The sequence below is a fragment of the Natrix helvetica genome, assembly GCF_964273705.1.
Source record: "Natrix helvetica genome assembly, chromosome: 1".
NCBI classification, from domain to species: domain Eukaryota; kingdom Metazoa; phylum Chordata; class Lepidosauria; order Squamata; family Natricidae; genus Natrix; species Natrix helvetica.
In genome coordinates, this window is record NC_138548.1 from 247,356,243 (window position 1) to 247,381,662 (window position 25,420).

The 25,420-nt window shown below is 40.8% G+C and overlaps 2 protein-coding genes across 6 annotated transcripts in view; both read left to right on the top strand.

The window, feature by feature from the left end:
- The window catches only part of LLGL2 (LLGL scribble cell polarity complex component 2), a 377,463-nt gene that overhangs the window by 154,286 nt on the left and 197,757 nt on the right, over nt 1-25,420 (top strand). The window lies entirely within an intron of this gene.
- Nucleotides 1-25,420, top strand: part of LOC309385177 (melanin-concentrating hormone receptor 1-like) — a 71,989-nt gene that overhangs the window by 22,011 nt on the left and 24,558 nt on the right. The window contains exon 1 of one of the 5 annotated variants that reach the window (XM_081939309.1): nt 16,306-16,394. The exons of 2 other annotated variants lie outside the window; for them this stretch is intronic. The gene's annotated coding sequence lies outside the window, so the exon portion shown is untranslated. Of the gene's footprint in view, nt 1-16,305; nt 16,395-16,510; nt 16,618-18,082; nt 18,110-25,420 lie in introns of those variants that run through there. 2 more of the 5 variants (XM_081939310.1, XM_081939313.1) reach the window with 2 other exon arrangements.

The following is a 25,420-nucleotide window of genomic DNA, read 5'->3' on the forward strand; positions in this document are numbered from 1 at the left end:
CAGATGTTAGCAATGTAACCTTGAATGCCTTGCTTCGTCTAAATTAAACATTTTCTTATAATCCTTACAAGAGCCTAAACAGCACCATTACTTTGTTCGTATGATACAACTGGCCAGCTGAGACAGACAAAAAAGTCCCACTGTGGTCAGGGGATTTATTTCTAAGTCTACATACAGTAGAGCTGTAAATGTATCATTTCTACTTTTCTGGGTAACATTAACAAGGAAGACAAATCAGCATACAAATTTATTTTCCATGACGTTTTTTGCCTAGTTTGTACAAGATGCTAAGCCCTAAAATAGCCTATTTAAGTTATGATTTGGCATTACATTGTACAAGTATAGTCAACATGTTTTATTGAATAACTTATGATTTAGCATGCTACCTAAAACCAGCTATTAAAATGACCACAACTGGTGTTTTGTACAAAGACATTCCACTGATTTGCTATAAATCAGATTCATAAGTTTGCAAGAACCCCTTACAGGCTAAAAAGAACTGTTTCTGAAGAGCATGTCCTGTGGCCAGTTTCTGTTTGACCCTTGCCTCATGTTTATTAGGTTGAAATGTACAGGACTTCAGAGCTGCAAAAATCTAGATAACTACTATATAGTGGCCATCTAGTGGTCATCCTGATTTTATACTGGTCACATCTGGTAACTCTAAAATGGAGATCAATGCAGAAACGGTGACCTTCCAAACCTAAATAAAGATGCTTGGTTTGGATGCCCCCGAATGAAATTTCTTCCAGTCCTTTTTTATCTGAGTAGTCCTTAGTGCTTGCTGCGCTTGTTTGCTTTCTTGCTGACGTTTCATTAGGCAAACTAGATTACATCCTCAGCAGGGGTGGGTTCCTGCCAGTTCTAACCTCTTCTATAGAAGAGGTTCCACAAATCTACAGAGCCGTTTAGAACCAATTCCAGCTCCCTCCCCCTGCCAGTCCGCACATCATCAAGATGAAGAGCGAGAGGAAGAATTCTGGGAGTTGAAGTCCACAAGTCTTAAAGCTGTCAAGTTTGAACATCGCTGGGGTTTTTTTTTCTAAAGGGTTAGGGGTGCAAGGGTCTTGTAACTTGACAGCTTTAAGACTTGCGCGCTTCAAATGCCAGAGTTTGTGAGCCAACATTTTGGTTGCTAAGCAAGAGCGTTGTTAAGTGTTTCACCACATTTAACAAGTTGGCCACTCCCACCCAGTCACATGGCCAGCAAGCCACTCCCACCCGGTCACATGGCCAGCAAGCCACTCCCACCCGGTCACATGGCCAGCAAGCCACTCCCACAAAGCAGGCCACACCTACAGAAGAAGTTCTAAAAAAATTTGAAACCCACCACTGATCCTCAGTGTTAGTTAGCACTGATGATGTTACCTAGTTTGGATAATGAAACGTCTGCAAGAAAACCACCAAGCTCAGAGAACATCAAGGACCCTTCATTTCAGCCCTGAGCTACAAATGTTCTCCTTTATTGGTACTTTTCTATCAGTCTGTGCCAGTGGTGAGATTCAAAATTTTTTACTACCAGTTCTGTCGGCGTGGCGTGGCTTGGTGGGCATGGCAGGGAAAGGATCCTGCAAAATCCCCATTCTCGGGAGGCAGATAATAGCTGAGGGCGGGGCCAGTCAGGCTACTCAAAATTTCTGCTACCGGTTCGCCAGAACTGGTCAGAACTGGCTGAATACCACCTCTGGTCTGTACCTGCACTGCCTCTAGATTCTTCTACTACCATCCCTCTCTCCTTCTTAATTCATATTACAGGCTCCCATATAGCTTCAGAAAACCCATCCATCTAGGTTGCTGCACACCATTTCTTCATGCTTGTTTTTCCAGTACAGATAAAGTTACCAACAGAGTAAGGAGGGAATCCTGCTGAATGAGTAAGAACCAGACGGCTCTGAAGGCATGCATGCTGTGAACCAGATGTCTCTAATTTTCAGAGAAGGCTCTCAAGTCACTGCTGCTTCAAGTAAGGGATTAGATTCCCCCCCCCTTTTTTGGGGGGGATAACTTCAAAGACACAGTACTAAAGATGCTCTGATTTTTCAAAGTGTTTCATTTTGTAAAATTTGCTTTGACTACCTTCGGAGTGTCATCACCAAGACTCTAGCAGTTACAGATTACTTTCTCCACTCAACTAATGCTAAATCATATGATGGGATTGATGAGTGCTGGCAGAAACCTCCTGGTGTCAAGAGATATTTTAAACATTTGCTTGCTTTTTCAGAAAACTTTGAGACTTTCTAGAGAGGTATTGGCTTTCTTTTCTCTTGATCTGCCAGTCAGCACTTCTTTTGCCACTAATAGAAGGAGAACCCCAACACATCTAAATGGCACCAAGTAAAAGTAACATGCAGTATAAACAGATGATATTTTTTTCATTAGCATCCCACCTATAATGCATTTTGGCATCAAACCTAGTAGATCGGACTCAATCCTAGTGTACATTAGACCCAAACTTATTTTGGGGTCAAAAGAAAATAAGACCCTGTCTTATTTTGGGGGAAACACGGTAGTAACAGATTTGAGAACCCCACCCCAAAGACCCAACTGGCCAATGGCTTCTGAGGTCATAAGATGATGTGGGTTTTCCTTCAAAAAGGTAATTTCTGAACAGCCTGTAGCACTTCGCAGGGTCTGTTCTAAATTGATAATTGCCACAGTTGATCTTGCTTTTCCTTCTCATCCTGCAGGGAACAATGCCATCCACTCAGAACCTGGGGTGGGGGGTGGGTTGATGCCTGGGGCTTCATTTAATAGGGGTAATACCAAACAGAAAGAAGTTGACCTAATCATGTTTTGAAATAGCCAGCCTAGCATACATAGCCATCCGCAGGAAGTTAGCACCCATCCTTCTCCTAGAAAAATGAAATATTTTAGGAAATATTAAAAGGGCAGAATATGTCCCCTAAAAGGGAGGCAGAAACTCAGCTCCCCCACCTTTGTCAATGGACCATTAAGGCCTGGGCCAGTCTATTCTACATAACAAAGATCTACCTCCTTCAGGCAGAGCCATAATAGGAATCCCAAAGCCCTTTCATTGCATCATTGCCCAGCGACAGCTCAACCAAGCTTGGGACTCAGGACAGTCTATAGAGTTGTCCCTGCATGGCCCCATGGGAGTCTGGCAACCAATCAGAATACAAGCTCAAATTCAAAAGCCCAGAGAGGGAATAAAACCGAAGCACTCTCAGCATCCCTTCCCTTTTTTCCTTCACCCAGGATCTCAAACCATGTGGTCCTGTCTACCATTAAAACCATCTTTCCAAGCAGCCACTATATTTCCAGTTTCTTTTTCCCCACTTGGAACTGAACCCAGATGGACATTTCTTCCAACACATCTATCCTCATGAAGTCACAAACCCAAAGTTTAAATAACACTGATGAACCCCCACAGAGGCAACCCAGATTTTAAAAGGGATACAGTTTAAGTGAAGAGGCCATTACTCTTAAAATAAGGTAGGCGACGCCTGAGTTCCCACCTATCCAGCCTTGGGCCCAATTGATCAGTAGTAGCAGCAGCCATAAAAGCCATACTAGCAATGTCAGCTCTTAGTTCCAACAAACTGGCTGGGGTGATGGGATTTGTGCACTAACATGTCTAGAGATGCCCAGGCTGGAGAAGATTATTGTGGAGAAAAATGCTTCTTTTCTGTTTCTTCCAAGATTGTAAAACTACAGGTCAGGAGAGTGAGAAGCAGAGAAATCTTTTTTAGACTAAAGACATTCCTATTTTCCCCAAACCACTAAGTAGCAGAATTGCGTCCTTCCAACCTTCACACTCTTTGCCAAGCTTGCTAGCAAAGAAGCCATCATACGTTTAGAATTACCATAGTTAATGGAGATCCTACTTGTATAACCATATCTCTAAAAACTTGAACCCCCATCTGGCAAATAATAACTTGGCCTCGTTAAGGTAAAAGTAGGGTTGTGATGGCTCAGTGGCTAAGACGCTGAGCTTGTCGATCAGAAAGGTTGGCAGTTCGGCGGTTCAAATCCCTAGTGCCGCGTAATGGAGTGAGCTCCCATTACTTGTCCCAGCTTCTGCCAACCTAGCAGAAGCTAGGAAAGCATGTAAAAATGCATGTAGAAAATATAGGGACCACCTTGGTGGGAAGGTAACAGCATTCCGTGCGCCTTCGGCATTTAGTCATGCCAGCCACATGACTGATCCTGCTTGTATAGCCCTATCTCTAAAAACGTGACCCCCAATCTGGCAAATAATAATCTGGCCCCGTTACGACCATTTATTTTTATAGCAAGTTACATTTTAAGAAACACGCTGATCATTGCAAAAAATGTACCCGCAGACAGATATGCTCAGAATCAACACATTCTGCTCCTTGGTGTGAAGTAGCACCTGCTCACTTCTCCCCCCCCCCCACCTCCACATCAATTTTCTGCCACTCTCTTATGCAAGTCAAGGAAATTCTTTTCTGTGTGTGTGTGTGTGTGTGTGTGTGTGTGTGTGTGTGTGTGTGTGTTTTACTCCAGAGCTTTCTTGCCCTCTCGGCCTCTTTTGCACATTCCTTCAAAGTCCAAAAGACCCCCTCCACACTTTTAAGCAGAGTGTCAGATTCCCTGTTTAACATTCTCTGCAGGCTGTCAGGCGGGCTCAAAACAGGACTGTTGTTTCTGTTGCTTTGATGTCTGTTGGGTTTTGCACTCCTGGCAAGGAAGGCAGCGGCATGTGTGTGTGTGTGTTAAAGAGAGAAATGCCTCTTCCGACAAGTCTTGAAGGCCCCCTGCATCATCTACCAATAGAAGCAAACAAGTGGTAGGGGGGAAGTGCTTATCAGCATGAATATCAGAATCCCAGAGCTGGGCTGTTTTCTGGAATTTGGAGGTAGGTGGGAGGGGGAGATAGAGACGGAAGACCTGCAGCCTGACTTCTTAATGTGGACCTTGCTTTCCAGAATGCTCGTTCTTCTGCACAGTTGTTGATAGTCCTCAGTCATCTCCCTCTCTTTCTCCCCCACCAAGCACTTTGAAAGTCCACTGGTTACCTCCTGCTAGACTAAAAAAGAGCAATTAATCATACTATGGCTGGTGAGGAGGAAGTGCATGGAGGAAAGATGCCTCATTCAGCTGTCTCTAAAATCATTTTAACAACTGAGCCGCCCCACAGTGGGAGGAGGGCCACCCTCTCAGTCTGAGGTTCAATAGGCAGACCAGGGTGCTTTAGGATCCCAATCGAAAACAGAGGCTGAGAACACAGGGGATTTCCCCCTTTTGGATGCACAGGGAATCAGGGCGAAAAGAAAACTCCCCTTAGGAGTGTTGGAAAAAATTTCCCTGGTTTGTTCCCAGCTGGGATACACCACAGATGCTGAGAAGAAATGGATGCAGAAGCCAGCTGCCAGAAAGTGGAATTCTTTTAATGTAGGAAGGCAAGAAGCAAAAGGTGACACAGCTCTGGTTTGCAAGCAGCTTGGAAGTGTGAATCTGAGCCTTTTATGCTTAATTCCCCTTTGAAGCTCCTGCAATTTGATGGGTTTATTTGTATGCCTCTAGTTAAAGTGATTGCCCTAGATCAGGGATGGCGAACCTTTTTTGGCTCGCCTGACAAAAGTGGGGGGAGCGCAGGGGGGGGTGTTATTGCGTGGGCGTGCCACACCAATAATGCTATTTACACGACCCCAGCATGCATACACATGTGACCAGCACTCCCCCCCATTTTTGGCACGCTTTTTTTCGCCCTCCCAGGCTACAGAGGCTTTCTAATACCCTGGGGAGGGTGAAAACAGCCTCCCCCCCCTGAAGGCCCTTCGGAAGCTCCAGGAGCTTCCCTGAAGCCTGCCGAGTGTGAAAAACCGGCCCTATGGGCAAACTGGAAGTTCGGGATCGGATTTCTGGTTTGCTCCTAGGGCCGGTTTTCGCCCTCCGGAGCATTTAGGGACCTTCAGAAGGCTTCCTAAAGGCTCTGGAGGGCAAAAAATGGCCTCAAAAGAAGGCCGAAGTCAGCTGACCAGCACGCACAGGCGCGCTAGAGCTGACAGAGCAACGCCTCGCATGCCCTAACAAATGGCTCCGCATGCCACCTGTGGCACGCATGCCATAGGTTCGCCATCACGACCCTAGATCCTGTGTTCCTGCCTTAATGGGGTAATCCTGTCCCAGGACCTTTGTCTTTTTTAACTTGTCAGGGGGCAGGAAAAAGGGATTTTGGTTTGTTGGAGAGTTTATTTTTAGCCTGATTCCTTAGGTATACGTAGATCCTTCTGCTTTGTTATTTCTAGTAATAGCTTTTGGCAATCTGCCCAGACTTTCAATCACCTTCTGAGCACTTGCCTCTGGTATTTTATACTCTATTAAGGGAAGTTGTTTTTATTTCCTGCACTGTTTCAATGGTTCCTGGCACTGTCTTCTTTGGGGTGCACTTTCCACAGGAGGTTACGTTTTGTGCTCTTTCACTCCAATCTGCAGGTCAACCCACAATCACATTCCTAAAGACTGGGAGATTTTGGATTCTACTGCACAGACATAACCAAGCAGAGAAAGCTTGGGCAATATTTTGAGGAGTTCTTTCCCCCCCCAATAACTTCCTCCCTAAATACATATACTGTATGCCACATACTTATGGGAGTCATTCAGTGGTGGGCTTGGCGGCCTATGTCGCTGGAACTGGCATGTCACACACCGGTTCTCTGGGCGGCGCCATAGGTGCTGCCAACTTGTTTTTCACTTCTGCACATGCGCAGAACAATTGTTATTGTAGTGTGCATGCACGGGCAGTGCACATCAGCGCGTGTGCACATGCAAAGTGCCTACGTGCAAAGTGCCCACAAGCGAACTGGCTGTAGTGCCTGCCGGAGCCCATCCTCAGAGTTATTCCACAACTTCCGAAATTTTTACTATTTCCTGAAACTTTTTCCTCCCTGAAAGATGCTCCCATTTTTTTCTATCACCCAAAGGATCAACTGCAAACTTTTTTTTGTTGAGCGGAATTAAAACTCACCCAGAACAATTTTCTCACCCAAACTCTGAAGTTCAGAATCAGCAACAACTCTCTGAGAAACTCTGCCTGCCACAGAGAAGTTTTGATAATGCAGAATTATTGGCAGGATGGAGTGACGTGAACAGATGTCAATATGGTTTTCATCTCTCACTATTCTGTCAGCCAGCATGATGACTGTTGAGAATTCTAGATGCTGAAGCATGCAGACCCGAAAAGCAATGAGGTTGCGGCAATTTCTCATGGGTTGATATATTGGGCTTACAAGGAAGTGGGAACCAGGCCACTACCTTTCCTTCTAAGGTACTTCACAGGGCTGTTTGGCTGATGAAGTAACATTGATCCCACAGGAAGTACAGAGAACTGGCATAAGTATTGGCAACCTCGCAAGTAGATTACGACAGTACATGCTTCTCAGGGCACTCTAAAAATTCCAGTTGGCTCAGGAGGAAGCAGTGCAGATGGCAACTAGCACTGTAGGAGATGTCATACCACATCTGTGTTGAAAGAGCCACATTAGTTGCCAGTTGCTTTGTAAATCCCATTCAAGCTGCTCACTTTGATGTCTAAGGCCTTGCATAGCTTAGGCTCAAAATAACTTCATGATCACCTCCTCTTGTAAGGTTCCATATTTTGATGTCTTTTAGTGGAACTCAAAGATGCTTTCTTCAAGAGGCAACTGGACTTTTGGGTTTTTCTTTGAAGCTGTTTTGCTTCTCATACAGGAAGCTTCTTGGATGAGAAGTGAAATGTCTTCAAAGTAAAATCAAGAAAGTCCCGTTGCCTCTTGAAAAATCACCTTTGGGACAACCATGACCTGGATGACTGAGAATCTTCGTAGACATTTAATGGAAACCTTTTGCAAGTTTTGCCATGAATCATTTTCTTCTTCTTCTTCTTCTTCTTCTTCTTCTTCTTCTTCTTCTTCTTCTTCTTCTTCTTCTTCTTCTTCTTCTTCTTCTTCTTCTTCCTCTTCCTCTTCCTCTTCCTCTTCTTCTCCTCCCCCCCTCCTCCCTCCTCCCTCCTCCCTCCTCCTTCTGTTATAGCCACCCACTCCACTAGATTCTGGAAAGCATACACAATTCAGAAACAATACTTCTATTCTCTCTCAATAAAACATCAATATTAACATTAACATTAACATTAACACAACATTAATATTAACATTAACATTAACACAACATTAATATTAATATTAATATTAACATTAACACAATATTAATATTAACATTAACACAACATTAATATTAATATTAATATTAATATTAATATTAATATTAACATTAACATTAACATTAACACAACATTAATCTTAATCTTAATCTTAATCTTAATCTTAATATTAATGTTAATGTTAATGTTAATGTTAATGTTAATGTTAATGTTAATGTTAATGTTAACGTTAACGTTAACGTTAACGTTAATGTTAATGTTAATGTTAACGTTAACATTGTTAATGTTAATGTTAACGTTAACATTGTTAATGTTAATGTTATGTTAATGTTAATGTTAATGTTAATGTTAATGTTAATGTTAATGTTAATGTTAATAATAATAATAATAATAATAATAATAATAATAATAATAATAATAATAATATCAGTCTGAGCCAGAAAAACGTGGATTTCAAAAACGAATGTATCAGATTTAGAAGGTGAACCACACGGACTGTGATATCAGTGAACAAAGGCTAATGGACCAACGACGTGTAATTCTGACCCACAAATTTTTCACTACAGCAGAATTAACAGGAATCGAAGAGAAAGCAACTAATGGTCTGAGTATACCAACAAAGAAGAGTAACATCAAGAATGATTTGCAGATTCAAAAGCAAACTGAGGAAGAAAGGGAGGAAGAGACTGCTGAAATGGATGAAGATAAAGAACAAGGAAGCACTGAAGAGCAAGCACCAACAGATAGTTCTCAATTAGCTGAGAAAATAAAGCATCAAATGGAAGATGCTGAAAGAACACGTTTGCCAAAGCTGAACCAAGTGAACGGGAAAGAATTGAGAAATGTACTTAAAAAGGTCAATGAGGCTGTGCAAACCATTCAAACACTACATTAGCTGAAACAAACCAGCTGATGTATGCAGCAGCCTTCATAACCACCAAAGAATTGGGTTTGAAAATACAAAGGAACCAAAGAGGCAAGAAGGGGAAGCCTAAGTGGAAAATTCAGTTGGAATTGAAGATCAAAAAATTTCGTGGAGACTTGAGCAACTTGAAGAACCTAAGGCAAGGTCAGCTAAAGATCAAGCAGGTCAAAAGCAGCCTGGAAGCAAGATACGATTTGGAGAATAAGGAGATTGTGGTAGTAATTGAAGAGCTGAAGCAGAGGGTTGTTGCCATTGCTGAAAAGATTAAACGGTATGAAAATCAAGTAACTCAGTTCAAGGAAAACTCACAGTTCAGAGCAAATCAGCACCAGTTTTATAAGAGCTTAGAAAGTGGAGATGGAGTAACAACAAATGAAAAGCCTGATTAAGAGAAAGCTCTGAAATTCTGGAAGAATTTGTGGGAAAACAACAAGAAGCACAACAAAAATGAAAAATGGATCAAGCAGTTTGAGGATTCTATTAAAGTGCATAAAATGGAAGGTGTGAAAATAACAAAAGAAATGGTGCAAAGGCAATCAAGAAAAGTGAAGAATTGGAGTGCACCTGGACCAAATGAGCTACATGGTTTCTGGCTAAAGGCACTTACAAGTATGCACGAAAGATTGGCAGCCCAAATGAACCAGATTAAAAACACATGAAAATAATCCTAACAAATTCAAAGAAAAGACGAACCAAACTGTTCATGGCTTGGATAGACTATAAGAAAGCGTTTGATTCAGTTCCCCACAGCTGGATCAAGAAATGCCTGAAAATCTTTGGCATCAGCAGCAACATACAAAAATTCATGGAAACTTCAATGAACCTCTGGAAAACGAAGCTTATGGCTAATGGAGAAGAATTGGGTGAAGCTGAAATTAAACGAGGCATTTTCTAGGGTGATTCCCTTTCACCCCTACTTTTTATGCTCTCAATGCTACCACTGACAACCATTTTGAAGAAGGTGAACTGTGGATACGAACTTGCAAAGAAAGGACTGAAAATTTCACACTTGATATACATGGATGATTTGAAGCTGTTTGGTAAAACAAAAGCTGAACGGAATTTATTAGATGAAAGCACAAAAGAATTTAGCCAAGACATTGGTATGCAGTTTGGAATTGACAAATATGCAACAATGGCAACCAAGGCAGGCAAGGTCCTAGAAGATGATGGAATACAACTTGAGAATGAAGAAATGATAAAGGCAGTAAAACCAGAAGAAGGCTACAAGTACTTGGGGATTTTAGAGGCCTCTGACTTAATGCATAATAAAGTCAAGGAATTAACCTCAGCCAAGTGCATTCGACGAATTCGCAAGATATTAAAGTCCAAACTGAGTGGAGGAAACATCATAAAAGCCATAAATACCTGGGCTCTACCTATAATTTGATACTCTGCAGGAATAATTGCCTGGACCCAGATGGAGTTGGACAATTTGGACAGAAAAACAAGGAAGATTATGACAATGAATCATGCTTTGCACCCTAAAAGTGATGTTGACCAATTGTATTTACCAAGAGCAGAGGGTGGTCGTGGACTCCTACAAGTAAAGCAGACTGTGGAATAAGAAAGACACAGCTTGAATGATTACATCCAGAAAAGTGAAGAACCAATGATTAAGGAAGTAAATAAAGGAAGCCTTTTGAAGACAACTAAGTTAAAAGCTGAATATAAGAAAGAAGTAATTGAGAAGCGAGCTGAAAATTGGAAAAGCAAAGCTATGCATGGCCAATACTTGAAAAGTATTGAAAGCAAAGCTGACCAAAAACTAACTTGGAACTGGTTAAGATCAGGAGTACTGAAAAAAGAAACAGAAGGCTTTATTTTGGCAGCTCAAGAACAAGCCTTAGCCACAAACTGCATGAAGGCAAAATTTCAACATTACCCCCAACAGCAAATGTCGCCTCTGTAATGAGAAAGATGAGACAGTCGACCACTTGATCAGCGGGTGTAGCAAAATTTCACAATCTGACTACCTACAATGCCATAACTGCGTTGCTAAGATTATTCACTGGAAATTGTGCCAAAAGTTTGGATTTGAGTACAGCAAAAACCACTGGGACCATCAGGTTGAGAAGGTTTTAGAGAATGAGAAAGGCAAGATCTTGTGGGACTTCAGAATCCAGACTGACAGGCACCTGGCCTACAACACACCTGACATAACAATAATTGAAAAGAAAAAAGTATGGTTCATTGACATTGCAATACCTGGTGATGCACGAATTGAAGATAAACAGCAGGAAAAAATCACAAAATACCGGGACTTGCAAATTGAAGTTGAGCGACTGTGGAAAAAGAAATCGAGTGTTGTCCCAGTTGTAATTGGAGCCCTTGGAGCAAGACCTAAAGGGCTACCTTGCTATTTGAAAATTCTAAATTTACCTGGCTTGAACATTCTGACTCTACAAAAAACCACCCTACTTGGAACAACTTAAATCCTCTGACATTACCTTAATAGTTCCTAGGTCCTTGGTTAGGACTCGAGCTGTTGAGCTACCAACCAGCCCCAAAGGCTGTGAATCTCACCAAAGATTAACCACATAATAATAATAATAATAATAATAATAATAATAATAATAATAATAATAATAATAATAATAATAATAATAATAATAATAATAATAATAATAATAAATGCTATGGTTCAGTGTCTACAGAAGCACTCAACTTCAATTTTGGCCTCTCAAGGTAGAACTGAGAAAGGCTCTGGTCCAATTTGAAAATTCCGGAGAACTGTTTCTCATCCATATAAATCACACTATGTTACATAGACTTGTAATTTAATTTCAGACGAAGCATCTTTGTACTTTCATTAATGAGGAGTTCATTAATGATTCTGACAGCCGGCTGGAATACTTGCATATTTGATTAAGTCTTGAAATAAGATCCATCCATCATCTCAGAGAAAAGCAGATTATTTCATAGATCTCAAACATACAAGAGCTCCCTTTTCAGGGACTTTTAATTAATCGAGCACTCTCCTTTATTGACCACGCAAGAGTCTGAATTATGGATTGCTGCTAATTAAGCAAAGTTTGCTTACTTTTCTTGGTTCCTTTTTGCTTTGAGTAAAATAGAGCTTTGTCATGGGCAGGAAGAGATTATCTCCAAGTGCAAGAAACAAACCACTGCCAGATATACCTGTTTTGGATATCCTGATTCCATGTCATGTTTATGGTTTTTCTCATGTTCATTTGCCACCTGCTTTGCCTGCCCTCCATCTTCCTAGTGCCTTGCCTTGCCTTCTCTCAGCCACTACTGCTGCTACTCCTGTCCCATTGATCCCCATCCAATTGTTCCCCATCCGATTGTTCCCCATCTTCCCAGTGCTTTTCCTTCTATCACTCCCTACCTCCACATAGCTGCCACTCCACTATTGATGTCTATGGAGATTCTCAGTCATCCAAGTCATGGTTGTCTCAAAGTGCTTTTTCAAAAGGCAACTGGACTTTGTTTTTTCCTTGAGGAAGAAGATGTTTCACTTCTGATGGAACTTCTTGGATGAGAAGCGAAATGTCTTCTTCCTCAGGGAAAAACATCGTTCCAGTTGCCTTTTGAAAAACCACCTTTGAGACACCACTGCTGATCTACTGGCCTATAGGACTGTTCCTCACTTCAGGGGCCTCAGCAGTAATGAAAAGACACAACCTAACCTATCTGCCAGCCCACATCCAACCCTCCCTTACCTCCCTTCCCAACCAACACAGCCTTGACTTTCCCCCCATCCCCCATCTTTTGTCTGCTGCAAATATCTAGATCTCAAAATCCAGAGGTTACAAGGTTTGTTTCCTGTATGGACCACTCAAAACCACCTGTTTCTTCCATGGAATGGTTCCTGCAAAGCATATTTTGCATATCGCTAGTCTAGTTATCATATGAATTCCTTCAGGTTGCCATGTTGATTCTTGACCTATCAACCACAATTGGAAGTTATTTTATGGTTTTCCAGGTGACCCATTCTTCCTCTACTCCAATAGGAGCTTCTATTTTATTTTATGTACTAGCTGGATACCCATGCTCCCCAACGAAACTATGTGATCGGGCTTTATAAATTGACACTTACAGCTTGAAAATTAATGAGTAGTTATGATCGGCCTCTTCTCTCCCGTTCTCTCCCTCAGGCTTGCCCCCCAAAAGCCTCTCCTCCCCATTCTCTCTCTCAGGATGGCCCCATTGAACCTCTCCTATCCCCTTCTCTCCCTCAGGCTTGTCACACAGAGCCCTCTGCTATCTTACCCTGTTCTCTCTATCTCAGTCTAGCTCCTTAGCATCAAAGCATTTTTCAGGTGGGGAGGGGGAGTAGAATGTCTAAACTCCCAGCCCACAGGCCAGATGAGTCACGCTCTGGCACACCCATGCCCAAGTGGCAGTTGGAACAGAGTTCTTTTCAGGTGGGGAGGTGAAGTAGAATGTCTAACTCCTTAGCATCAGAGTGTGTTAATAATAATAATAATAATAATAATAATAATAATAATAATAATAATAATAATAATAATAATAATAATAATAATAATAATAATAATATAAGAAATACTAATGATCTGATGGTCATTTTGAAAAATCGTTTCTCAGCGAGTACCTAGAAGCCAAGAGAAATATATGTGCCAAATTTCAGGTTTGTAGGCTTTACAGTTCTGAAGATTTTGTGATGGTGCATGAGTGGTATTGCACTTTTGTATATATACTTATATTTCACCTTACTATTTTTATAAGTAATTCTAGGTAAAAACACACTGAATACTTCCTCCTCCTCCTCCTCTTATATTCCCCACCACAACAAACCTGTGAGGTGAGTTGGACTGAGAGAGAGCGATGACCTAAGGTCACCCAGCCAACTTTCATGCCTAAGGTGGGACTAGAATTCAATAGTCTCCAGGTTTCTATCCTGGAGCCTTAACCACTGGCAAATTTGATTTTAATACCCATACCATCTTCTGCCAAGTTTCCAGGAAACATCTGCCAATGCTTCTTTCTAGCAAAAACTGTTCTGGCATTTCGTTTTCATTGCTACAAGAAGCTTTTTGTCATGATCACAAACAGGTCTGCTCTGCGATGCTACCAAATTGAGGGCTCCTAATAATCTTCTCTAATTGTTGCTTCCTTATTGCATTTGGCTTCAATTTTCCAGACGTTTGGAGGAACTATTCTAAGAAGAAAGTAGAATTTATTTGTTTTAGTGGGATTTAAAGAATTTGAGATAATTCAGTCCATGGTCTTCAATACCAAGGTAGTTTTTCTCATGTGAATGGAATTTCCACATTGGACATCAATATTTAGCAGAACAAGAGAGGGACTTCTCCGGGTGCCGTCCACTAAGCAGTGCCAGAGGGCGGCGCCCAGGAGTAGGGCCTTCTCTGTGATGGGCCCAGCCCTCTGGAATGACCTCCCCCCGGATATTAGGATTACCACCGACCTCCGCTCCTTCCGTTCAAAACTCAAGAACCACCTTTTTCAACTAGCAGGCCTGGCTCAACCATAGCTCCATTTTATTCCTCCTGGCAATTTTTAAACTTGTAATTTCCATTGGGGTTTTAATTTAACTTATTTTAATATTTCTGTTATTATAATATTGCATTGTGTTTTATACCTCCTCCATACAATGTGTAATTTTATAATATGTGTTTTTATTTATTGTACGCCGCCCCGAGTCCCTTTGTGGAGAGGGAGCGGCTAACAAATTTAATAAAATAAATAAATAAAGTAAGGGTGGCTCAGTGGCTAAGACGCTGAGCTTGTCGATCAGAAAAGTTGGCAGTTCGAATCCCTAGCACCTTGTAATGGAGTGAGCTCCTGTTACTTGTCCCACCTTCTGCCAACCTAACAGTTCAAAAGCAGGTAAAAGTGCACTTAGAAAAATAGGAACCACTTTTGGTGGGAAGGTAACAGTGTTCCATGCGCCTTCGGTGTTTAGTTATGCCAGCCATATGACCATGGAGACATCTTTGGACAGCACTGGCTCTTCAGCTTTGAAATGGAGATGAACGCCACCCCCTAGAGTCAGGAACGACTGTGCGAGGGGAATCTTTACCTTTACTATTTAGCAGAACAACGCAGACTTGAGATAAATCTTGTGATAGTTTCTGGGTGAATCTTTCCCATAGGAATTTGCAAACTGTTGGACTCTTGTGTTCCAGGAGGTGATCATATTTCTCAATTTCTGCATGTGTAATTAAGAGAGGAAAATACACGTGTTTGCTAATTCTGTCTAGTTGACATCACTTACCTCCAGGTGGCACTGTAGTTGTAAAGAAATAACATTTTCTAGCATTTACCTGCGCCCTTCCAGACAACCAGCCTTTCTGTCACCCAAGACTTCTGATTGCACAATTAGCAACAGATATTTTGGACTCAATTGTGGTCATAAATCACTACTACCTGTACTACTCTGCTCTTCATTAAAGCCAAACAACTTTTTCTAGCTTCCATATAATCCTGAAAAACACATGCCATTGTTTTAAAGAATTACATTAACCTTAATATGTGTAGGATCCTGTACTATAATTTGTTGATACAAGTGTCAGTTATACATCTTGTTGAATTTTGATAGGAGAAATGCAGATTATTAATGGGTAAGATTGCCTACACAGGACAATTTATTATTAGTTGATTATAAATAGGAATTTGTAAAGCTGTAAAATCAGAAAACCAAGGATTGTTGTAAAAAATTAGCTCAACTGTCAACTGTGTTGGTAGCAATTAAAATGATCTGTACGTGGTCTTAGAAAAGTGATTATGCAGGATTAAAAAATCTACTTACTCAAAATCTAATCTATTCAAAAATTGATTAGCCACTGAGCTAGAAAAACTGACATGTTCATCAGGAAAAGTAATGAAGGACGTGATATTATGAAAAACCAGTAAAAGTAACTGTACAGTACATTAAAAAAGAATGTGAGCTTAATCCATAACACACTTTTAATGTTTTAAAACTGATACTCTTTTCTTTTGTTGTCACCTCTTTATAATGCTAATCAACTTTTCAAAGGTAGCTTTAATATCCATAGAATATTCATATGTGCCATGTATAAATTATAGAGATTTGGCTTAAAGTTATTATTATAAGAAAAAGAAACCATGAAGGTAATTGAATCTAAGCACCCATCTCTCCATGTCCTTGTAGTTAAGAGAGAAACCTTCTCTCTACTTCATTGTTTCGAGTCTGGAATACAAAATATGTGGGAGGCAATTCTCTTGGTTTAGCTCTAATGAACTGTAGAGTAAGAAGGAAAAGAAGACTCAAATGATCAACTTGAGACAAATTAGCAGAGAGATGCGAAGTCAGCTTCCATCCTTCTCATTTCTAAACTTACACGAGTGGGATGATGGCTGTCAAGAGAGAGGGGAAAGGTAATTATCTGGGTCCAGTTTGAATGGACCATTAAAGTTAATTAACCAGGCATTAGGTTCTGATAATGAGAAGCTTGAAGGGATTAATTTCCTAGGTTGCTTCAGAAGATACTAAAGGGATGCCTTTGCATGGTCAACATCTTGCTCAGGAGTTGAGAAAAGCAAAGCTAATGGATCCTTGGGAGCTCATTAAGAAGCCTGCAACAAGCGAAGACAAAAACAAGTGTGTCATAAGGCAATGCTTCAACATAGATAGATATGTGGAAGTGAGCTTGTAAAGCTGCAGTACTCAAACTTTATGGGTTTGCATAGCTAAGTACACTGTTGTGTTGAATTGCTCTCCATCTTTCCTTGAGTCAGCAGAAAACTATAACAACATGATATTTGCTTCCTCCGTGGCAAATATCCCTTCTCTGTTCCCAAGGATTACAGTAATCTAATCTTCCTTCAACGTAACGGACAGCAAAGTTTGACAGATTTTATGTCCCTTGAGGCTGTCCCTAGATGATATTGAAATGGGGAGAAAACACTACTTTAACACCAATACAGAGAGTTTCAAGCTGGCATGCTTATGGGAATGCAGCATTAAAAAGAGCTGCTTTATTCCTCCAAGATACACACAAACCAGGTTGAAATTGATGTGGCCTGGACTAACCTTTAGTGACTCAAGAATAGCAGTTGTTACAAACACTGATTCACTGATTTGAATCCCTTAGATTAAAAAAAAAACAGGCATCCTCACAGTTCCTCCACATAACAGTCAGCTGACCTTTCATTTCCCACAGTAGCTTGTAAATGCTCTTTGTGGGTTTACATTCTCTGCATTCTTTCCTGGGACTCTCTATCTAAATAAGGAAACCATGGCATACTATCCTGTTGGAAGAAATATCCTCCTGGTTCAGTTCCAAGCCAGGAGAAAGATATTGGAAACATGGAGGCTGATTGGAAAGATGGTTTAATGATTAAGCAGAACTCCATGGATTTGAGGTCCTGGGTAGCTGACTATATGGAGTTGAGAGTGAGGGGTATTTATAACTTCTCTTGGGCTTTGTACTTGAGCTTCCTGTTCCTATGCAAGAACATGTATTCTATTGGCTGTTGTAGGGGTCTGTAGGTTGTCTGAGTTCCCAGGTTTGGTTGAAGTTTGGAAGGTGTGGTGCAATTGAGATGATGCAATGAAGGAGCTTGTGTCCTGAATGCGTGTTGGGCAATTGCTATTATGGCCTTTATTCCTTCTCCACCACAGAGAACCACATCAACAGTTTAATCTAAAAGAAACCTATGAATGTATTTTTGTTTACATATATAGAATTGCAATGAGCAAGCTCATGCAATTTAGGTTTGTAGCGCTCCCCAAACTGATACCTTTCAGACATTACGAGTTGCTGGAAATTCTAGCAACTGTAAAATCAACACATCTGGTGGTCACAAGGTTGGGAAAGACTAACAGTAGGGTGGTACAGATCTTTTCTTGCACCAGCCAAGTGGAACAATATGTCAAAATAGAACAAGATGGCCATTGCATAATCCAACCAGCTAATGCTAGGGGAGCCACGGTTGTAAAACAGAATTCTCCAAACTTGGCAACTCTAAGAATTGTGGACTTCAATTCCCAGAATTCCCCAGCCAGCATGGGGAATTTGTGAAATTGAAGTCTACAAGTTTTAAAGTTGCCAGTCTTTTGGAGGGCCCTGTTCTGAAGCATTGCAGGAAGGGTAAGTCTACACCTCTGCAATCAAGAATTTGATTCTTGGAGCAGATACCTAGAATAATTTTAGACAAGAGTTTGGATATATTCAGCAAGCCTTTCTGAGAAGATATTTTAGCAGAGAAATTTAAATAAATTGGTGTTAATAATGAAACCGCCCTGAACTATCAACTGTATTTAGCATGATATATGACCCAAGCACCAAGTTCAATGTGAATTATACCTGGATAAACGGATAGAGGTCTGCAGAATGAATGTTTTAAGAGTCATTCATTTTCGGAGAATTAACAGAGAAGATTGAAATAAAAAAAGGAGTCAGACAGGGATGCCCCCTCTCTCCTTTGCTGTTTATATTAACTTTGGAAATTTTATTAAATGAAATTCGGAAGGACCAGGGAATAAAAGGTTTAAGACTCAAAAATGAAGAATATAAGGCCCAAGCCTATGCCGATGATTTAGTATTTGTTCTAGAGGACCCAGTAGAATCCAGCCTGAAATTAATTAAAAAATTAGAAGAATATGGCAAAGTGGCAGGACTAAAGATCAATAAAGACAAAACATATATGATAATCAAGAACATGACAAAAAAGCAAGAGGAACTGGAAGTAACAACCAGAATGCAAATAACTAAGAAAGTAAAATACTTGGGGATCTGGGTGTCGGCAAAATGTTCCACAATTAAAGACGATAATTATAATAAATTAGTGATACAAATAAAGAAAGATTTAGAAAATTGGAAAAATATTCAACTATCACTCATGGGACGTATAGCGACAATTAAAATGAATATTTTACCAAGAATCTTATTCCTGTTGCAAGCCGCACCTATTAATCCGGGTAAAAAATTCTTTCAAGAATTAAACAAAATAACCACTAGGTTTATTTGGCAGGGACAAAAAGCGAGGATTAAACTAAAGTCAATGCAAGACAGCAAGGAGAGGGGAGGTTTAGCATTACCAAATTGGGATCTATATGCATCAGCAGTAACAATAACATGGGTGAAGGACTGGATAGAGCTAAAGAATAAAAGAATTTTGACCTTGGAAGGCCATGATTTGCAAGCAGGCTGGCATACATTCCTATGGGATGATAAAAATAAAGCACACAAATACTTTCAAAATAATTTAATTAGAAGAGCGATATTGCAAAAATGGCTCAAAATAAAAAAAAATCCACTATGTGAAAATTCCGAATTGGCTATCATCTACAGAAAGGACAACCCATCCAAATTTTATAGATTTGAACAAAATGCTAAGATATAGAGACTTAATTGATAGACAGGGAAATTTAAAAACAATTGAAGAATTGGCAGAACAGAACATGAAAGTTGACTGCTAACTTACCTTCAAATCAAAGCTAAATACAATAAAGATACCAAATTATATGACATTGAAACAGAACCACACGAATTGGATAAAATTATTCAAAGCTCAGATAGAAAGATGATAGGGAGAATATATAAATTTCTCCTGAAATATAAAATGGAAGAGGAAATTGTGAAAGAACAAATGATAAAATGGGCACAGAACTTTGGCTATAATATTGAATTAGACAAATGGGAAAAACTTTGGGGAACAAACTTAAAAATGACATTATCAGTTGCATACAAGGAAAACCAGTACAAAATGTTTTATAGATGGTACCTGGCACCAACAAGATTAGCTAAAATCTCAACAAATACCTCCCCAAAATGTTGGAAATGCAAATTGATACATGAAACATATTACCATTTATGGTGGACCTGTGAGGAGGCTAAATTTTTTTGGAAAAAGATCAAAAATTGGCTGGAGGCAATAACGGGGGTTAAAATAGAATGGAAACCTGAAATTTTTTTATTAGAAATAATGTCTGCGAAATACAAAAAAGAAATCCAGTATTTAATACTACATATAATTACGGTGGCAAGAATTGATTTTGCCCAGAAATGGAAAAACAAACTAACTCCAAGCGAAGATGAAATAATAAGAAAGGTTATGGATTGTGCTGAAATGGACAAATTAACTAAAGAAATTCAGGGAAAAGAAGAATCAGAATTCTATCAGATATGGGATAAATGGTATAGGTGGATGGAGGAAAGAAACAAGAATCAATGAAGGAATATAACAAAACTCAAAAATAATAGTTATGAGTAAAATAAGAGAGTTAAGAATGGTGAAATCCAAATGAAATACAATAAAAAGGGAAATCATATAAGATGAGCGGTATCAATTGATAATTGCTATTAGAACAGGAAGCTCCTGTTTGTATTGAATTGTGTAAATGTGTTGTACGTCTAAGTTTTGTGTGTGTGTATTTTACATGTTTGTTAATAAAATTGAAAAATTGAAAAAAAAAGTCATTCATTCTCAGTCTCTCCCCAGGGAATTGTGCAAATTATAATTATATGAGGGAACTTGGAATATTTAATTGAAAAAGCTAGATTCTTATACCATGTTACAACAAGGCTCAAGATTCTTTGGGGAAAGTTCTGGTAATTAACTGGTGTGAAAATAACATTGTTTGTGGTGTTTGCTGATAAACTCTCAGAGTTTTGATTAATTTGCTGCCTTTGGCAGACAACATTGAAGTTGGCTGCCTTTGGCAGCCGACACTGAACTTTATTGAAGCTGTAAAATTTCGGTGGATTATCAAACATGAATTCCAGGCTAAGAATATGGACTGCTACCAGTGATATCCTTAAAAAAAAGGCTGGGCCTCTTTGCACTTAATCTTTTTCAAAGCAGCTGGTTTTGCAGGGGCAGAATTTTTTAATTTACATCATCTTGCACTTGCCAAAATCTTTTTTACCTTCCTTATCTGGCATCCTTTGAACTCAACATTCTTTATCATACTTCATTAGACTGTTGGGATGAGACCACTCTGGTGGACTATTAATTTTAACGTATTTTCATTTGATGCAAGTTTTCAAGGTGCTTATTATCTCAAGCATTTTTGCAATTAGGCAATGCGGTTCCCTCTCACATTCTAGGTTTTGTTACAAGCACATCCCAAGAGGGGTTTTCATTGCTGAGTTTTTGCTTTCAGAAGACTGGCAAAATCAAAACTCATTGGCAAAGAGGCAAACTGCAAGACATCAGCTCCCTCATCACAGCAGGAAAACAGCTGCCACATCACAACTACTCTGTTTGGGCACATTGGCTGCCACTGAATTCAGCTCAGTGGTTGATCTGAGCAGCAGTGCTATAGGTAACCCTTATTAAAAAGACTAGGCAGTGTCATTTCAGTTGGGACATAAGCTGCTTGCATGCTGATAAGTGCAAAGTTTGCATGATGGACTTGGCTTCTAACATAGTTGAGGAATTTCTGAGTGTATACAGAATTTCTTTTCTTGACTCAGCTTTTACCTTATTTTACCTAGGACACGGGCTATCTGAAAACATGATTTTTCGGTGTTAGATTGGTCTTTCTTTCCTTTTGCTTTCTAAAACTTACTCAACTTTGCCAAAACCTATTTTTGTATGGGGACCTGTTCCCCCCCACCCTTTTTTTTTTTGCCACGCAACAGCAAAGTGTTATGCAAGTTGCTCCAGTATTCAGTTGGTGTCAGGGCAGCCTCCATCAGTAACCAAGAAAGAAACCTCTCAACTCCATATTTCAGAATTAAGAGTACTTTTACTGGTTATGAGTAGATAGCAGCTAGGCAAAGCAAGATCTGAGGCAAAAGCGCGCATAATCATAGATATCAATATGTGACCCAACTCCCTCCCCCTGGCAACCCCATCCCCCAGTCCAATCCGCACACCCCACAGGTGTCAGGTGGGTTGCATCTTCAAAAAACATCATCAGGTTGGTATGCCGGACAGTTGGCCTTGGGCGGCAATTCCACTATCTGCAGCATGCGCAGTAGATGGTGAGAAAAACACTCCCTTCTTCATTCACTCCTGTGCTGAAAACTTCCCCTCCCAAATACCATGTCATCCCCCCTCCCCGTTTCAATGGCAGCCGAAAGCAAGCAGCAAAGCAGAGGCTGACAGTTGGATTGCTTTCCACGACTTACTTAGTTTGTTACTACTTTGAGCAGATATAGTGGCGTTCAGGTTATTTGTATTCTTCTCTCCCCACCTACAGTAATATCCTTTTTATGTTGCTTGGTTTTTTAAAAACTGTCTCCATCTTTTATTTGTCGGGTACTCCCAGCAAGACCTAATATCCCATGTTAATAGTATCCCTTTTCCAAATGTTGATGTTCTCCAAAAGTATATGACATCCATAATTCTAAGACTGAGTACAGGTAGTCCTCAAATGATATCACAATTAAGCCCCAGAATTCTGTTGCCAAGCAAATACCCCAGTCAAGAAACTGCCAAAGAGCCATCAGTAAATAGCCCAACCAAAGAATCTCTAAGGCCGCCCCCAGTCACACAGACAGGCAAGCCACCAGAATATAAATGGACAGCAAACAGCACTCCTTACTAGCACTGATGATGTTACCTAGTTAGAGTAATGAAACATCTGCAAGAAAACAAGCAAGCTCAGACAGCACCAAGGACTCCTAAGCAAGACAGTTGTTAAATGAGTTTTGCCCCATTTTACAACTTTTCTTTTCTTGCCACAGTTGCTAAGTGAATCTCTGCGGTTGTTAAATTAGTAACACGATTGTTAAGTGAATCTGTCTTCCCCATTGTTTTTGCTTGTCAGAAGCTCACAAAAGGAGATTGCATGACCCTAGGACATTGCAACCACCTGTTGCCAAGTGTCTGAATTTTGATCATGTGACTATGGGGATGTTGCAAGTGTGAAAAATGGACATACCGTAAGTTACTTTTTTCAGGGCATTGTAACTTTGAATGGTCACTAAACAAACTGTTGCAAGTCGAGGATGATCTGTATTCTGGTTGGACCTTCTGGGAATTGCAGATCCAACCTATCTGGAAGGGGCCAAATTAGAAAAACACACTTGCAAACCGTAAAGGACCAATCTTGAAGTCCAATTAGACATAGCCCGGAGTCCGTCTCCTTATTTAAAGCAATGCCTCTGCTATGAAAGAGCTTACTGTGGCTGAGTTTTCTATTTTGTTCCTTCTTGAGTTCTGAACCTGAAGACTGATTAAATTTGCATATCTTATGTCTAGCTGAGGATTCCTTTCCTCGCTGGCGATTCAAAATGCTGTTCACCCCTCTTGGTGTCAACACAAAACAAAACAAAACCCCTACAATTAGCCGTCTGGACTGCCAATCCCTATCTTGATTTGGTTGCTTCCCTTGTGAGTCCCTGCCAAACCATGTTGTCTAGATGTGTAAGGATGACAGTTGTTATACTGTACTAATTGGCTTTCTTCACTGGTTTTGCTACTTTCCCCTTGGCCATGTAAGCAGGAAAACATTCAGAAATTGGGGCACTGCTTCACAAGTGGTGTGAGTTTGAGATCACTGCCATTTTCTACAAGATTGGGGGGGGGGTGTCTGTCTTAGCTTCTCTAAGTTCGTTTGTCTGTTGTTTCTCCTCCTTTCTCCTCCATTTTGGCATCTCACAAATCAAGAATAATGTGAAAAGAAGAAGCTTATAGGGAAGGGGCTTCCAAACATAAATATGTACCTACAAGGACATTGAAGATAACTGAGCAGCACCAAAGGATTGTAATGTAAACTAATATAATTATGCAGGATGATGTTCGTCCATCATGTTCAAAGAGGACCTTGACATCTAACAGGTTGTGGGCTGTCCATGATGTGTCCGCAGATGGCTGGTAAGGCCTATACGGGCATGAAATGTTCTGCCACATGTCGGGCAGACATGTGTGGACACCTGTTGTGGCCCAGCAGTGGCCGGCTGAGCTGTTGGTGGACTCTGACAGCTCAGACCATTATGGGATTGCTCCGGAGGAGAGGAAGACTCTGGTGGGTGTTTGGAGTCAGAGCAGGAACTAGAGAGCCCTGTTGGCCACCAGGTGGCCTCTGAGTCAGGGAGCAGTGAGGAGGAACAGAGGGAGGTTGTCCCTGATGTGCGTATGCAAAGAATTGATAGGAGAAAGGAACAGCTGTGGAGAAGACATCATAGAAGGAAGTAAGGATAGCTGGCTAAGGGTGTGGCCCCTCCCAAAGAGTTTATAGGTGGAGCGACTGGAGGGGAATCTTTGCAGGAAACAACAGTCCATTACACGAGCCGTTGAGAAAGCATTCTGTAAATTTAATCTTGGGTTCTTGAAGATAACTTTCTAGGCTCCTAGCCAAGGGGTGGCTTTATCTATGTAATTAGTCATGGCAGACAGCCAAGCCTGTGTCTGCATATTCTTTGGAAACACCGGACAGAACACACCGTTGTTGCAGCATTTGCAGCTCTGGCTTTGCGGAGTGCTCGCTTCTCTTGTGCCATGGTTGTCCTTCTGTCCTCAGATGTCTGGCAGCCTTGGTGGATCAGTGTGCACCATGTCGATCGGTCTTGTGCCAGGGTTTCCCAGGAGGTGGTGTCAATTTCCAGGGACTTGAAGGAGACTTTCAACGTGTCTTTGTATCGCTTCCTATGTCCCCTGTGTGATCACTTTCCTTGAGGCAGCACGCCATAGAGGAGCTCTTTGGGAATGTGATGGTCTGGCATCCTTGCAACATGGCCTGCCCAGCGTGTCTGGGTTTTCATCAGCCGGGTGTGAACTGAAGTCAGGCCTGCTCTGGAGAGGACTTCTGTGTCTGCCACCTTGTCCTGCCACCGGATCCTCAGAATTCTACGGAGGCAGGTCTTGTGGAAGTGGTTGAATTGCCTAGCGTGCCTCCTGTATTCAGTCCAAGACTCACTGGCAACCATGAGGATAGTTAGCACTACTGCTCGGTAGACTTTGATGACACTGAAGATAACTGAGCAGCACCAAAGGGTTGTAACTTAAACGAATACAATTATGCATATGGAGAGCAAGAGATACAAGACAGCCAAAGCCCCTGGGGGAAAGAGACAAAGTTTGTCCTGATGACGTGTCTAAACTGTTAACTGATGCTGATTAATCAATGGACAACATGGGCTGACAAACGAGATGGATATTGACCTACTCTGGAAAAACGGCAAATAATCACAAAATCTATTGAGGAATTTAGCTCTGGCCTCGAGAAGAAGGTGAGAAAGGAAAAACAATTACAGGTAATCCTCAACTTACAACAGTTCATTTAGTGACTGTTCAAAGTTAAAACGGCCCTGAAAAAAGTAACATGACTGTTTTTCATGCTTACGACCTTTGTAGCATCCCCATGTGATCAAAATTCAGATGCTTGGCAACTGGTTCATACTTATGATCATTGCTGTGTCCCAGGATCATATGATCATCTTTTGCTACCTTTTGACAAGCAAAATCAATGGGAAAGCCAGCTTCACTTAACAACAGGGTTACTAACC